The sequence below is a fragment of the Petaurus breviceps genome, unplaced genomic scaffold (genome assembly GCF_028583685.1).
Source record: "Petaurus breviceps papuanus isolate PSGF00001 unplaced genomic scaffold, PetGlider_PUasm1.0 84, whole genome shotgun sequence".
NCBI classification, from domain to species: domain Eukaryota; kingdom Metazoa; phylum Chordata; class Mammalia; order Diprotodontia; family Petauridae; genus Petaurus; species Petaurus breviceps.
In genome coordinates, this window is record NW_027186645.1 from 355,313 (window position 1) to 371,175 (window position 15,863).

The 15,863-nt window shown below is 41.7% G+C and overlaps 1 protein-coding gene across 8 annotated transcripts in view; it reads right to left on the minus strand.

The window, feature by feature from the left end:
- The window catches only part of ATXN7L1 (ataxin 7 like 1), a 271,611-nt gene that overhangs the window by 72,039 nt on the left and 183,709 nt on the right, over positions 1 to 15,863 (minus strand). Inside the window, exon 1 of one of the 8 annotated variants that reach the window (XM_069106973.1) lies at positions 12,677 to 12,811. The exons of the other annotated variants lie outside the window; for them this stretch is intronic. The gene's annotated coding sequence lies outside the window, so the exon portion shown is untranslated. Of the gene's footprint in view, positions 1 to 12,676; positions 12,812 to 15,863 lie in introns of those variants that run through there. 8 annotated transcript variants of the gene reach the window in all.

The following is a 15,863-nucleotide window of genomic DNA, read 5'->3' on the forward strand; positions in this document are numbered from 1 at the left end:
ACTTTTAAGTCCTTTACAAATATTAGCTATTATTATTTATGGTCAGTGGATAGACACTGGGCTTAGAATAAGGAAGACTCATCTTCCTGAGTTCAAATCTGACCCTAGACACTTACTACCTGTGTGACCTTGGGCAAGTCACTTAACCACGTTTGCCTCAGTTTCCTCATTTGCAAAATGAGCTGGAGAAGGAAATGGCAAATTACTCCAGCATCTTTGCCAAGAAAACCCCCAAATGGGGTCACAAAGAATGAGACAACTGAAATGACTGAATGATAAAGCAAATTATTATTTAGGATGACTTCAATCTCTTAAGAAAACAGATACTTCTATTTCCTACAATCTCCAGGCAGGAGAACTCAACTCCATGAGGAACAAGAAGCCAAGAACATCCCAGGGCTTTTTGCCCAAATAAAGTGTTGAAGTACCATGGGCAGTCACCCATATATGCTTTTGTCTGTAGCTGAACTCTCCGGGACAGAACCATTTCTATTCTCTGTGGGTGGTTTCTTGAAAACAGGAAGTTGTCTTAAAGTACTTTAGGGTGTGGCTGTAACCAGTCAACACCTCCTTACATATGTGAAGCAAAGAAAAACATCTAAATTATGTCAATGAAAACAATGCTTCTCAGCTGGCCTTTCTCAGTTTATTTTCTCTTTTTAACTTTTGGGACAAGGAGAAGGCTAAAAACGTGCAAGTATTCTTATCACCTGTCATCTGGCTTTCAATGCTCTGGTTGCTGCTTTAAACTATTCACACATGCCTGCCTTTACCTGTGGGAAACCAGATTATAGCTATAAACCAGTACGCACATCCCTAGCTTGCCCCCCCCCCCACTTTACCCTCTCCTTTGTATATTGAAAAAGATGGGTATAGCGATCAAGAACCCCCAGCTTGAAAAGCTGTCACTTTCAGTCCATCAGGCAGTCTTTGCAATCAACAACATTTAAAGTGTTCATTGTGCAGGAACTGGGCTGGGAGGCCATGGACTGATAATATAAAAAGAAAACCCACTCCTTGACCTCAAGGACTTCAATGATCTAAATAAAACACAACTAGAGGTGGAAAAAAAAAAGGCACCCCAGAGAAATATATGAATAAATACAGATTAGTGTGCTATGACCTATGATCCCGAATACTGAGATGTAACCCAAGTAGGTAAGGCAGTCAGGAAAGATTTCTGGAGGTGTGAAAGGCACTTTAAAACATTTCCACATCCACATTCCACAACCTAGCCAAGACCAAAAGACCCTCCTTAGAGAAGCTCCTGGCTGTCTCAGTAGACTGATCTAAGTTCACCCTCTTGCTTCAGATCTCTCAGGGTCATATACCCTACTTTCCAATTCTGTCTGTCTGAGCTCCAGCCCACCAATTAGGAACGGTCTCACTTAACTCAGTAGCTCTTAATTGCTGAATAAACGCTTAAGACAGCTGGCAAGCCCTTGACTGGCAGGTTCTCTTGTCAACACACTTCAGGCAGGCCCCAAACAGTGCAGTTAGATGAAGCAAAGAAACACTTCACTCACACTACGTAGCATCCCCCAGTGGGACAGTCTTTGCCTTTTAGCTGAGGCGGCTGAGACATTGAGAAATTAAGTAACAGCTCATTGAGGATGTTTCCTGGCTCTCAGCCCAGAGCAATGACCCGTTAGACCACAGTGCCTCCCTCTTAAGACACCCCAAGTAGACCAGAAAATGCCACAGCTCACTCTCTTCCAGGTGCCCGAGATCTCTCCACCTATCTTCTGGGCAGAAACAGAAAAACATATGAAAGACAGGGTGGCTATGGCTGCTTCCTGATCCTGGCAGGCCTGACTAGGGTTTTTGATCAGTCAGTCAGTCAGTCAGTCAACAAGCATTTATTAAACGATTACCACATTATGTGCCAGGCACCCTGCTGAGTATAGTCACACACGTGAAGTTTGGTTAGGCAGTCTTACAACCTTAGACACCATTTACAGTTGTCATTGTTTTAGGACAATTCCTTTCCACAGACAAAAAAAAAAAACCAAACCAAAACCCCCCAAAACAAAAAAAGCCTGTTGATACTGACCCAATGCTTTCTCCTCTAGGCTGCTTGTGGCTTTACACCCTCTCCTCTGATGCCCATGCATTTTGACAGAAACACTTTTATACCCACCAGGGTATAATAGTAGCAGCAGCAGTGGCAGCAGTAGTAGTAATTGTTGTTATTATCATTTTAAAAGTATTTTCTGCATGATACTTTTTGCTAAGAATCGAGATAGACCATTCATATTTGGTCTTTCCCTGTGGAAGAAAATCTGAATTTGAATTCAGAAGATCTGGGTTCCAATACCAGTTTCATCACCTGTTAACTGTGTGACCTTGAGCAAGTAACTTCTCTGGACCTCAGTATGGGGATATGGACTAGATGACTATTATTGTATAATCTCTAAGGCTCCTAGTAGATCGACAGTAGGCCTCATAGGCAAGATTTATGTCTCTGAGGACTCCAAATCCTAGTTGAAGGCACATAAGTGGTACTTTTAGATAGAGCTGGGCCAGGAGTCAGGAAGACCTGAGTTCCAATCCAGCCTGAGACACTTACTAGCCAAGTGTCCTGGGCAAGTCACTTAACTATCTGCCTCAGTTTCCTCAACTGTAAAATGGAGATAATAAGCACCTACCTCCTGGTTGTTCTGAGGATCAAATGAGCAAAGCAAGCACTTGGCAGGGTCTGCCACATAGTAGGCACTTAAATGCTATCTGCTTTCCCTTCTTCCTTTCTTCTTCTGATTGTAGCAAGTCCCCTCCTGGCGCCCATATTTAAAACTATAAATTGCAGAACGTTTGCAGATCTGCATTTGTAGAATGAGTTTCTTTACCAATGGAAATTAAGTCCAGACAAAAAAACATTCTAGAACCATAAGAACCAAAGATTCAGGGATCCTGCCTCATTAAGTCAATTTTCATGCTAATCAACAACAAAGGGAGTAGCATTTCCAGGATAAGGCCTATTAGCTCACACATCCATTCGGACAATAGATTGACTGGGGCTGTGGGAGTGGGGGGGGGGGGGTCGGGGGAAGAGGAGTGCTGGCAGCTAGCTGTTATGCAGAGCTTTAAGGTTTGCAAAGCTTTTTACATACACTAACTCATTCTATCCTCTTACCCCATTTTATAGATGAAGAAACTGACGCATTTGGAGGTTAAGGTATCGCCCTTGGGTCACACAGCTACTAAGTGTCAGAAGCAGAATCTGAACTCAAGTTTTCTGACACCAGTTCTAAAAACAATCCACTATATCAGTTAACAGTAAAAAAAGGTGAAGTTTGACTTTGGTGTTCTCTCACCTCTTCCCCCCCCCCCCAGTTCTTCTCACTGTATCCCCTTCATTTCTTCCTTCACTTAGTTTAGGTCTCCTACTAGCAGCTCTTTGTTCTCAGTGGTAAACAGCTAGTAATATCTAATGTGCTAGTCCGGGGACAGTTCCATTTTAATAGGGAATTATTAAGATCCAAAACCAAGAATCTTTTAAGGTAGAATTTCAGAGGAGAAGGTGGGAAATTACTCTTTCCAATCACAAAGGTTCTCTGCTTCCTTTACATTGGGGTAGATAATAATCCCTAACATTGAAAAGCCCATAGAGCCACACGGGTTAAATCTCTAGTGAAATGTACAGAATATGACTGGCACAAGTTTGAATTTCTCTTCCCTTTCCTTGCTTTAGACTTGGGGTAAAAGTTTCTGGCAAAAAATTCACAAGGAGAATCAATCAGTTTATGGTTAGAGGTCTTGGTGCTGGCCTGTGAAGAAGAGCTTGTTTCCACAAAATCCATTTCTTTGGAACAGGATTTAGTCAGAACAAGAGGGAGGAACCTTCTCTTCCCTCTGGAGCCTGCCCAGCCCATCACCACTTCCAAAGATGCCAGAGTCAGTCTGCTCCCCGAGGGCTCAGGGAGAAGGAGCCACACACACCAACATAGCTTCTGGGTCAGGAATTCAGAGCCAGGTTACATACACTAAGTTTTGCCTATGCAGGGCAAAGAACTGACAGGAATTTTTCTTCCAAGACTAGCTTCTCCCCGTGGGGGCTGTCAATTAGAGCATGTGTTGCAATGTTGCAATAATTAGAAGGAAGACAGAGCAAAGGCAAGGACAGCTGGCATGTGAGTCAGTCCAGAGTCTTTCCAGACCCAAACTGACTAGCTTTGTCAGTAGCTCAGAAGAGAGGGCTGAAGGTGTGCAGTGAAGGGGGTGGGGCGGTGGGGAGGGAGGAGAAAAGGTGAAGCTCTGGTCTTGAGGCCAGAAGCCCACACCTTTGGGTACCACCAGCTGGCCTAGTGTTAACTGGAGTCTAGAGGAGACAGTTATTTCCTCTCCCCACCCTCCCTTACCCTCCAAACCATTTTGTTCCAGCTCGAGTATTTGGATAATAAAGAGATAATAAAACCCCTTCCCCTAAACTCTGTGCCAAAAGCAGATTAAGATAACAAAGTGAAATATTTACATAGCATTTACTTTTAAGGACTTCAAACTTCTCTACCCAACACCAAACACAGCCTTTTCCCCCCCTTGTATTAATGGGAAAACTGAGGTGCCATTTTCCCCCCTTGTAGAAATGGGCAAACTGAGGTAGGACTTCCTGCTCTTGGCTAACTTCACCTTTTCTATCTACAGCACCACTTTTTCCTCAGTCTTAAAGCTTCAAGACTATTGACTTTTCCCGTTCATTCATCCCTTATATCTCTCAGCTCTTTTCTCTGAAATCTCTCCTACTCAGTTTCTTTCCAATGCTGTCTCACACCTGGATTGTGGAAACAACCTTCTTGGCTTCCTTTCTTCCAGTCTCTCCCCACTTCCAATTCATTCTATACACATGAATCTTCCTAAACACCAATCTTGTCCTCACTCCGATGCTCAGAAAATCTTTGATGCCTTCCAAATGCATAAAGAATAGAGCCCACATTTCATCCTAGCATATAAAGCTCTCCTGGTCCCACTTGGCTGATACAACTGTGTTTATTCCTCACTATCTCCCCACAGGAATCCCCTCCTCCAGCTAGACTGGTCTTACTTTCCCCAGAAAAGAAACTTCTAATTTCCAATTCTCATCTTCCATTCCTACTTTGTGCCACTCTTCCCAAAGAGAATGATCTTTTCCTTTCTCTCCACGGTGATCCTTCACCATCCAGCTCAAGGCCACCTTAGTCAGGTCTCCCAGAGAACTTCAGTGCATACTGATCTGTCCCTAGCTTATTTCTTATCTCAATCACTCCTCTGGGCACTGGCCCATCTTATTCCTCACCTTCTTTATCTGTGTATTACTAAGTTATATTATCCAAGTTAGGAGCTCAGTTCACACAGAATAGGGAACATGTTTTTATGCGGCTACCAGGGCCATCCTTGGAGCCTAGCACAATATTTGACATGTAGTTGGTATAAGTAGTAAATACTTGTTGAATGAATGAATGAACGAACGAACGATTCAAGTCAAAGGTGTACTCAGAATCTGCCTTAAGAACCTGTATTCTTTCATCCTTCAGGCCAGATCATCCTCTCTGGCAGCAAGAAAATATGCATATTGAAAACAACTAAGAGCTACAGTGTCTATGGATAGAAATCATGGGTAAAATCCAAAGAAGAATCAATATTCAGACCATCACAAGGGGTTTTCAGGATGGAGCTCTGAAACCAACAGCAAAGGAGCAAATTTCTGTTTCTCTCTTTTCAGTAGTAATTGCTGTGTCTACCATCTCAAGCCAGAACAGGGCACTGGTTTCTGAAGGGTAATGGATCTTGCCTCTGCATCTTCCTCCTTTCTTTCCTCCCCCACAACATGCTGACTAAACCTGGCGGTGTATTTTCTCTCTGTCAGCACCTTGTGAAACTCCCAGGGCTGGACCAATAGTCAGCAGAAAACCCCTGGCTGAAAGCCCCACTGTACCTGTTTGTTTTTAGAGTGCCAGGATGTCCCTACTTTGATAGACCTGGCACAGCTCTCTTAGAAACCCACCTTTTTATCTCACTCAGGATGTCTGGATGACTAGAGAGGAATCTGTCCTTCTCCCCCACTACCCACCTCCCACTTTACTGATTTATTGTAGCAAAGGTCTGAGGGATTTATCTAAAAGCTGTCAGAGGATGACTTGTTGGCACCATAAAGCTAGCAATGAGGTCACATCCCCCTCCCCCCTGCAGGAGAGGAGGGAGAGTAAGAAATGGATGTCCTTGCTCTGTCACATCTGGCTTGGGAAAAGAACAGCAATGAGAGTGGAAAACAACCAAAGGTTAATTTCTACTTTCTTTAGCCTGGTCGATTCAGTTTCCCCATACCTATGGTAAGAGGAATGAACACTAAGGAGAAATATGAAAAACAACTGTTGATAGGGCTGAGTTCCACATGTCAATGGTCAAATATTAAAATTCAGGAGAGGGAGCTATTCTGAGAGTCCCAGAAAAGAGAGGAAAACAGAAGAAATCCTATCAGGGACTCTACTTAGTTTTAAAATTGTTCTTCCTATAGTGTAGATCTGTCTGACCATGTAAACCCCCAAATCTCCCCCAATTCAATCAACTTCGGTGGCTCCCTAAAACTTCTAAGAGAAAATAGAAAATTTTCTATTTGGGTGTAGAAATAATTTCTATTTGGCATTCAATGCCTTTTATAACCTGGCTTCCTCCTACCTTTCTAGTGTTCTTACACTTTACTTACTGCCACAAACCCTGTGATCCAGTGACACTGTTCTCCCTGCTGGTCCTTGAACAAGACACTTCTCCCAGCTTTGGGCATTTTTTTTTCTGGCTGTTTCTCATGCCTGATATGTTCTCTCTCCTCATTGCTACTCCTGGGTTTCCCTGGCCTCGTTAAAGTCCCAGCCAAAATCCCATGTTCTACAAGATGCTTTATTTTCCAATCCCCCTTAATTCTAATGTCTTCCCCTTGAAATCATCTCCAATTTACTATATCCATATATATCATATATGTGTCTGTACATGTATATATATATATATATATATATGATATCTATCTTTCTATCTATCCTGTTTGTACATAATTGCTTACTTGTTATCTCCCTCCCATTAGACTGTGAGCTCCCTGAGAGCTGGGATGTCTTTTGTCTTTCTTTGTAGCCCCAGTGCTTGGCCCAGTGCCTGGCACATAGAGGCACTTGATAAACTCTTGTTGACTGACTGAGACACTTAACCATCTCCATCATCTAGCTATTTGCAATGTACTACCAGCACATTCCCTCTAAAATGACTGCTTCGATGCCACCATCCTAAAACTACAACAGGACTCACTAAAGATAACTTAGGGATACACTATTGGTTAGTTCCTTTTTTTCCCTCAGAAAGCAGGCTTTATCACCATTTAAATGACCTAGTACCAGTCCAGAAACTTTTGTCATGATCATAGTCACTGTCAATAAGTGTGTGTGTGTGTGTGTGATGGCTATGAAAAGGAATATGAAGATATTCTGGTAATTTGCTCCACCTGGTAATTTACTCCATCCTTCCTCCTCAAACCTATTAAAGAAATAGAGCCTTAGTGACATCAAGAAGGAAAGGTCAAATGTAAAGTTAACTCAGTAACTGATACCTCCCTTTTAAAGACCCCTGGGTTTTTTAAATGAATAACTCTGGAATCCCTGGTCTTCAGTTAACAGACACTGCTTTTTTGTAGAGTTTGAGACAGTGTAGCATAGTGGACAGAGAGCTGCTAGTACAGTAAGGAAGACCTGACTTCAATCCCAGATGGCCCTGTGTCCTTGAGAAAGTCACTTAGCCTTTAAATGTTTGTGACAGCTCTCTAAGGCTACAAATTTCAAAGCATGTGCCATTGTGCATTGATAGAAGGAGTTTTCACTACAGCTCCCCAGGTAAATCAGATTCAGTTAAGAAAAAAACTCTCCAGCTCTTAACAAAGTACCTGACACATGGCAGACTTGTGATAAATGTTTGTTGATTATTTATAGAATATTAACTGATATTTGTAAAGTGCTTTAATGTGCCTTTAAAGGGCATAATGGGGGTGGGAGGGTGGACTTGTAGTCAAGTCTTGGGTCTCATACTAGCCATGATCAGAGCCAAGTCACTCAGCCCCCTGAGCCTCAGAGGTGGAAGTATGGGTGAGGCCCCAACTAGAAAAAATGTAATCAGGAAATATTTAACAAAATAAATAAAAATACAATAAAACATAGACAACAGTACATTTTAAAACTAAGTTAATATGTAGTACACAGAGGTCCTAATGTATGGATTAATAATAACCCCAGTTTTGATTCAAGTTTGACATCACTGCTCTAAGTTACAGATGGGCCGTATCTCTGGATAGTGGGAGAGTCAATAAAATCGTATCAATATGTAATGTATCGATAAAATCACAGATCCCTTGTTGTGCAGGAAGTCAAATTTGCAAATGACCATACTTGAGTTTCATTTCACAGATGAGGAAACTGAGGCTCTGAGAGCTTAAGGGATCTGCTCATGGCTGCAGAGCTAATTAGTGTCAAAGGCAGGACACATATCCAGTTCTTTCCCCTTTAAATAAAAATAATAACTGTCTTTTACATAGTGATGTAATATAGTTTGCAAAGCACTTTCCTCAAAGCAGTCTGATGAGGCATGAATATTTTATAGATGAGGTTTAGAGGAGTTAAGTGATGTTATTAAGGGTGGGATTCAAACCCAGGTCTTTTGACTCTGACTGTAGTACTTTTCCCACTGGAAATAACTAAAATTATTTGAAATAACCAGAGTTCACCCAACAGCCGGGGATAATTTACTATTTCTGGACCAACTCTATCCAGAAAACCTAGAAATTGTAGACCACAGAAGGGCATCAGAGCAAGAAGGCCTTTGAAGTGATCTCATTTTAAAAATTAATTCCTCATTAAATAAAAGAGAGAACAGAAGCAGAAGAAAGTTAGGGGGCTTGCCCTTGCCCTACGTCCAGAGCTACCAGAGTTCTGGTATACCAGTAACACTGAGTTCCCACCTTGGTTTTACAATAATCATCTCATAGGGTGCCATGAAATATCTTCCTTCTATTAATTATCCTATTTATCCCATATGAAGCTTGTTTTGTATATATGTGTTTGCACATTGTCTCCCCCATCAGACTGTAAGCTCCTTGAGGGCAGGCACTGTCTTTTACCTTTTTTTTTTATTCCCATTGTTTAGCACAGTGTCTGGCACTACAGTGCTTAATAAATGTCTATTGATTACTAAATTAATAAGCATTAAATTTGCTTTAAGTTAAAAACTAAACCACATACTCTATAGCATTTTGGCTTTTCTGCAATGGGTACAAATAACGAAGCTCCTTCCAGTGAGTTAGTGGATAGAGTGGATAAACTTAGGCCTGGAATCAGGAAGACCTGAATTCAAATTTGACTTCAGACCCTTGTGAGCTATGTGACTCTAAGCATATCACTTAACCTCAGTTTCCTTAACTGTAAAATGAGGATTATAACACCTTCCTCCCAGGGTTGTCGAGAGGATCAAATAGATAAAGTGTAATCAGTGTCTAGCACACAGTAGGTGTTTAATAAATGCTTGTTCCAGTCCCCTTTGTAGCTCTAGATCTATGAATATATTACCAATAAAGTTTACATTTGAACCTCTGACTAAGCACTACTCCCTTCTTTGATGGCACTATCCTCTGTCCCTGGATGGGTTTTGAGACTGAATAGTGATCTGATATGCTGCAAGCCACAGAGAAAAATAAATCTTGAACTTAAATTCTATAAAAATTCAGGAATCCTAATTCTCTGTCCAATGACTAAAACTGCAATAAGTCAACATCTATTTTAAAATACAGGAATAATAAACACATAAAATAATACAAATAAATGAAACTAATAAAAATCATAAAAGATGATCAAAATCTTCCCAAGGAAAATGATCCAATAAACAATCACTGCACCTGTCACCTCATTTCAAGGGTACATAAATAAACCTCAATGGGATTCTAGATGCAAGACTCCATACTTCCCTCTCAATCAGCCATACAGATGCAATGGAGACTACAGAGTCATGGATTTTAGAGGCTGAAGTGCCCTCAGAGGCCATCTAGTCAACACTCTCATTCTGCAGGAAACTGAGACTCTTGAGAAATTAATGGTTAACCCACAGTTACACAGGGAGTATCAGGTAGAATTTGACCCATGGTCTTTCCATTGTATCAAAGCTGCCCGGACCTCTACTTCCCTTCAAATCCCTCTCCCCGAAAACACCCCCTTCAGGCTCTAGGATCTGTCTTGAGTACAAGCCAGCACCTGGCCTCAGTGGAGTAGAGGGAGGTGGAGTAGATAGAGGTGGGGAACAGGAGAATCACTTACAAAGTTAACAACTACTGCTGCTAACTGGCCCTGAAATTGCAATCAATCACTCAAAAAATATTTGTTTTGCCAGATATTCCCATTATCTTCCCTACCATTTTGGACAGCACACAACCATGAAGATGCTGAAAAATTACTCAAGTCAGGATATCTGGATGGCAAAGAGTAAAGGCCTTAGCAAACAAGGGTAAGAGATGACAGACTGGCAAATAACTGTGTCTCCTTTTCCAAGGCTGACTAGGCAGGTCATCTGGTCAATCAAATACATAATAATAATAGAAGAGGATGGCTGAGAAAAATCTTTCAGGATTCACTTGCTATGTTTCTCAAATTACAACAAAAAGGGTTTGGGGTTCAACTTAATTTTCTTCACTTGTTACTTGTATTATGCTATTTTCTAAGAGAGGGAGAAACTCTTATAATTTCTACCCAAGAAACACAGAGAATAAAAATAAACACCCAAGAAGGGAGTATACAGTATAGTCCAGGGTGCTGTATATGGGGTCAGAGAACCTGGGTTCCAAGTTGCATCTTTTACTACCTGTGTGGCCTTACGTAAGTCATAGCCTCTCTTCAGACCTCCACTTTCATCTATTGGACTCAATAACCACTGAGGTCCCTTCTAGCTATCATCTCATCATCCTAAAACTGGAGGCCTGCAGAAGGTGAAATTCAAGATTACTGAAGGACAGAAAGGAAGGACAAAAGAAACATCTATGTGGATACTTTGTCACTTCTCCCTATTCAAATGGGGGCAGTCTCTGGGTTAGTGGGAAGGCCTCTGGTCTAATGGATAAGACTAGGGCCCCTGACTTCAGTACTCCAGTTTGTTTTCTGAAAGGCTGCACAACCCAAGCCCTTGACTAATCACTTATGTTTTCTGAATCGGTTTCTCCAGCAGGGACAATAATGAAATAATGCCTGACTTCTTCCTAGCTAGCTTGCTGGGACCAATGTGAGAACCTCTAGGAGGTCCATGGAGCTCCTAAAAATGAAAGCACTTTTAAAAAAACTAGACCTTATCAGTATTATTCTGTGATGCAGTTAGATGTCAATATAAAACAAAATGAATGAATCATGCAGATGCAAAATATAATCCATATTGGTAATAAATAGTTATAAACATTTTCAGGATCAGCTTTATGTTGGACTTTGTAGAAGGTTTTAACTGTCCATTGTAGTTTTGGGCCTAGTTTGGATTAAAGGGGGAGGGACTGGTAACTGTCTGTGACCAAATGATTTTTATCAGTTCAGATTTCATAATCAGATAATCTACCAAGTCTAAATTTATATTTATCACCTCTCCCTTTTATTTGTTTGGTTTGCAATATTTAACCAGAGGCACAAAGAAGTGTCTCCTCTCATTTACAACTTTATCCTGGTCTATTAAACTGTGATCCAGAAATCATTATGCTGATGAACAGACGACTTAACAATGCAAATTTCACTAGTGAACAGACTAGAGAGATAGGGATGCTTAAAGTACCACTATCAAAAGCTAATTTAATTACAGTTATTCACTGGGCAAAGCTGAGCAATTTTTAGCTTACTGTTCTGGTAAATATTATGTGAAAACTAATTCTGGTTTGGAGTTTTAAAATATGCTTAGCATTGGTGAGAGACAGAGACAGAGAGAAAGACAGAGAAAGAGACTATGAGCCAGAAAGTTGGACAAATAATGTACTGGAAAATGTGTCATCTTGCAGCTACAACTGGCACTTGTTTCACCTACAGTTTTTGTGTCTATTTTAAACAAACACGCTGAAAGCACTTTCATTTTCGTAAAGACAAATTTAAAAACACTCGTCTCTCTACTGGCTCTGTGTACTAGGCCCTCTGCACCAATCTATCAAGCCAAGTCCCCAAGACCTGCTCTCTGGGCTACAGAGCAGGTTCCTTGAATGACGTCGATAAATAAACCAGGTCCAGATGCAATAAGATTTGGCCACAACTCCCCTCCACCCCCACCACCCCCAGGCTGTATCCACCCCTCACAGAGTGACCCGAGAGGAAGCGGCATCACCAGTTTCATTTCATTTCCTTTCGTAATAGAGGCAGGAAAAACAACAAATATTCTAAGACAATTATCTGGGTTTCGGATAACACCAGTGAGAGGAAAGACTGCTCCCTACGACTAGGTCAAATGACATCACTGGGAAATTAACCACCAAGTGCAAAAGTAACTTTGCTGTCCCGGCACTGCCATTTATTTATCTGCAAGGAGGGCAGATTTCACTTTCTGAAGCTGAAACAGGAACTAGCATGCATCCCTACTGCTTAAAAAAAAGTCTATAAATAACACAGGATCAGCAAAATTATGCAAAATATCCTGCTAGAAAGAAGAATAAATGTAAACTCAAACCACTTACGAACGACTCAGGCTGCCAACTTAATCTGATTCTACGACGGCTGTAAACATGTTGTACTTTTGGAACCTGACGCGATTCGAATTAGCACGGATGCCGTCACAAGGAAGGGAAAAAAAAAAGCCCCCACCCCCACCCCCACCCCGAGCAGTAGCAGCAGCAATACGCCATGCACACACGCGCGCGCGCACACACATACACACACACACGCACACGCGGAAAACAAGACAAAACAAAACACGACGACGTGACGTGACGCGACGAGGGGTGTGCAGTGCTGCTCAGCCTGAATCCGAGAGCGACCCGCGGCCGCTGCCACCCCGCCTCGGCGCTCGCGCACCCCAAGGGTTGTGAGTACAGGCACTTGTTAAACACCGACGTTCAGGTCCTACCAGTTGGACACCAGAAGTTCTCAGAACTGATCCCGAGCCAAAAACAACATCAGCGCAGAAAACCAAAACGGCCGCCGGGCCGCGTGTGCGTGTTAACTGTTTGTGCAAGCCCGAGTTTAACTGAGCAACAAGATAAAAAAAAATCCAAACCACTGAAGTAACAAGAGGCCCTTACCACCTAGTACGAAATGTAAATGAAGACAGATAAAAGATTAATTTCAACTTACTCCTTTTGGGGGGGGGGGGAGTGGAGTGGGGAAGGGACAGATGTCACATGACGCTTGTGGTTATTAGCAGAAGGGACTGGGTGCTTCCTGAAGCATCTTTTTCGTAGAGATTGACTTCTGATATCCTGCAAATACAGTCACACAAGAGGCTGGCTTTGCAAGCCTGGAAAGTGGCCATGGATTACTGGAAGAAGACATTCCATAAGAAAGAAAAGGAATTTATGGGTGAATTTTCCAAGAAACCAGAAGGGTTATCCAAGAGCAGTGCTTTGCTTCACAACCTATTAAGGTCACTGAAGGGAGTTAGGCAGCAAACAGCCTGGGAAGCTGGGTGTCCACTGAGTCATTTCTGACCTACACCAAATCTGGTGCAAGGCTTCCCCTTTCCCTTGCTAATAAAGGGCTCAAAGGAACAGCGCTTATCTTCACTCAAGATAACAATTCTTTGCTTCTCTAACAATGAAAGAATTCTAAAAATTTTTCCCTGGCAAAGAGAAAATAAAATACAAAAGATGCTTAGAGCCCTTATTTTTGCTTTGAGGTTTAGTCAGTTTCCCTGAGAATTCATCCAGCGCTCTTCCCTCTTGGGAGTCAAGCAGGTTACCAGTTTGGGGACGAACTCAAGTACTAGGAAATTGACCTTCAAATTGTGTTGATGGGCTGGAGAGAGAATAGGAGAGGGGTCTGAATTGCTAATTGGATCTAAACTTAAATCTTCCTAAATAAAAACCTAAGTTTCTTTATAAGGTATGGACACAAAAGATTCTCACTCCAAGGAGAATTTTGGAGAAACATAATGAGCAAGTGGAAATCAGGTGGATTAGAAACCAAACTCTAATTACAGGCCAAATTCCCCCTTTTTTTCTACCAAGGGCAAAGGAGAGTGAATTTGGCTCTCCAGAGTTCCAGGGTCACTAGTACCGATACTGCATTAATATTAGCTTAGGCTGCCTCTACACCTTTCCTCCCAAACCAACCCAAATTTTATTACATGCTATATATAGGAATTGTTTCACTTGCCTCTGAAACAGAGCCACCCTGGAGTGAACTGTAACAGCTGACAGCACACAGAATAGCAAAAGAAAACTATTGCATCCAACCACAAGGACTGGAAGGGGGAAGGGACTGAAGAAATGGGGAGTTCTGCGAGTATTGTGGGGAATGGGAGAGGGGGCTCAGGTAGGCAGAAGAATCTGAATCTGAACCAGGTCATCATACCCTGGCTAGCAGCTCCTGAGCTTCTGTCAACCTCAGCATCATTACACCATCCAGGAGAATAACTATCAAGTGCCACTGATATAAGGCTTAATTCCATTCCAAGTGCATTTCTCATCTGATCCTTGCAATGGCCCTGTGGGGTAGGTTCATCATCCCCATTTCTCAGGCAAATGGCAGTAAGGACCCAGAGAGGTCAACTGATTTGTCCGGGGTTACACAAAAAATCAGGGACAGAACTAGCTATCCTGATTCCTAGTCCAGGGTGCTTTGCTCTGCACTGTGAAATAAACTGCTCCTTGTTGCCTCCAGGATAAAATACAGACTCTGCAGTCTGACATTTAAAGCTTTTCACAATCTGGCACCCACCTACCTGTTCAGTCTTATTTCATATTATTCCCCTTCACACACTCTCTGCTCCTCACACAATGATGACACAAACACACATATCCCCAAACAACTTAACACTTAAAAAAAAATTCTGACATTCAAAAAGATTTACAATGAAAAAATTTCACAGTAACAGGTTTTCTATTATTCATTTCTTTTCTATGTACTCAAATCCTTTTTCATGTTATCATAGTCAGTGATAGGACAGGGGACAGAGACCAGACCTATGATTTGATTTCATCCTTCTACCAATGTATGTTGGCACCTCTCTGCAGCCCAAGAGTTAAGAGTTGCCTAGGGTGCTTAGAGGTTAAATGATCTGCCCAGGGACACACAGCCACTGTGTAGCAGAGGCAAACCTTGAACTTGGGTCTTTCTACTCCCAGGACCCAGCTCTCTGATCACTTAAACTGGGTAGCAAGTTGTTCTAAAACAGAACTGCTCAACATCTCCTTTTACCTTCTCAGGAAGCTGCCTCTCTATCTCTTCTTTAGCTCTTACTAGATTATAAGCATCTAACATAGCACAAGGGATATGAAATTGAGGATTTAAAAATGTTTACTCCTCTGAGGTCCTCTCTATCTCACATGGCCAATAAACTTCATACACAGTTTTGAATTACAGTTTTAAACTCAGAATAAACTTCACTGTGCAGCTTGCTGCATTTTCCTTTTTCAAGATGATCAGTGCTCTCATAACAATCCTTAGTTCCAATTTTCATTTCTTTTTTAATCTTAATTTAAGAAGAATCTGGAAATTATGTCCCTGTCAGTAAGCACTTAATAAATCTTTTTTTTTTATTTCTTAGTTCATTTAAATTAAATGCAGAAATACAGAGTTGGTTACTTGTCATTTTAAAAACCAAAACAGTCTCATGTTTGGAGATGCATACTTCTTGTTCTCTCCACAAGCCCTCATCACCTCTTGCCTGGATTATTGCAATAACTCTCTCATTGCTTTTCCTGC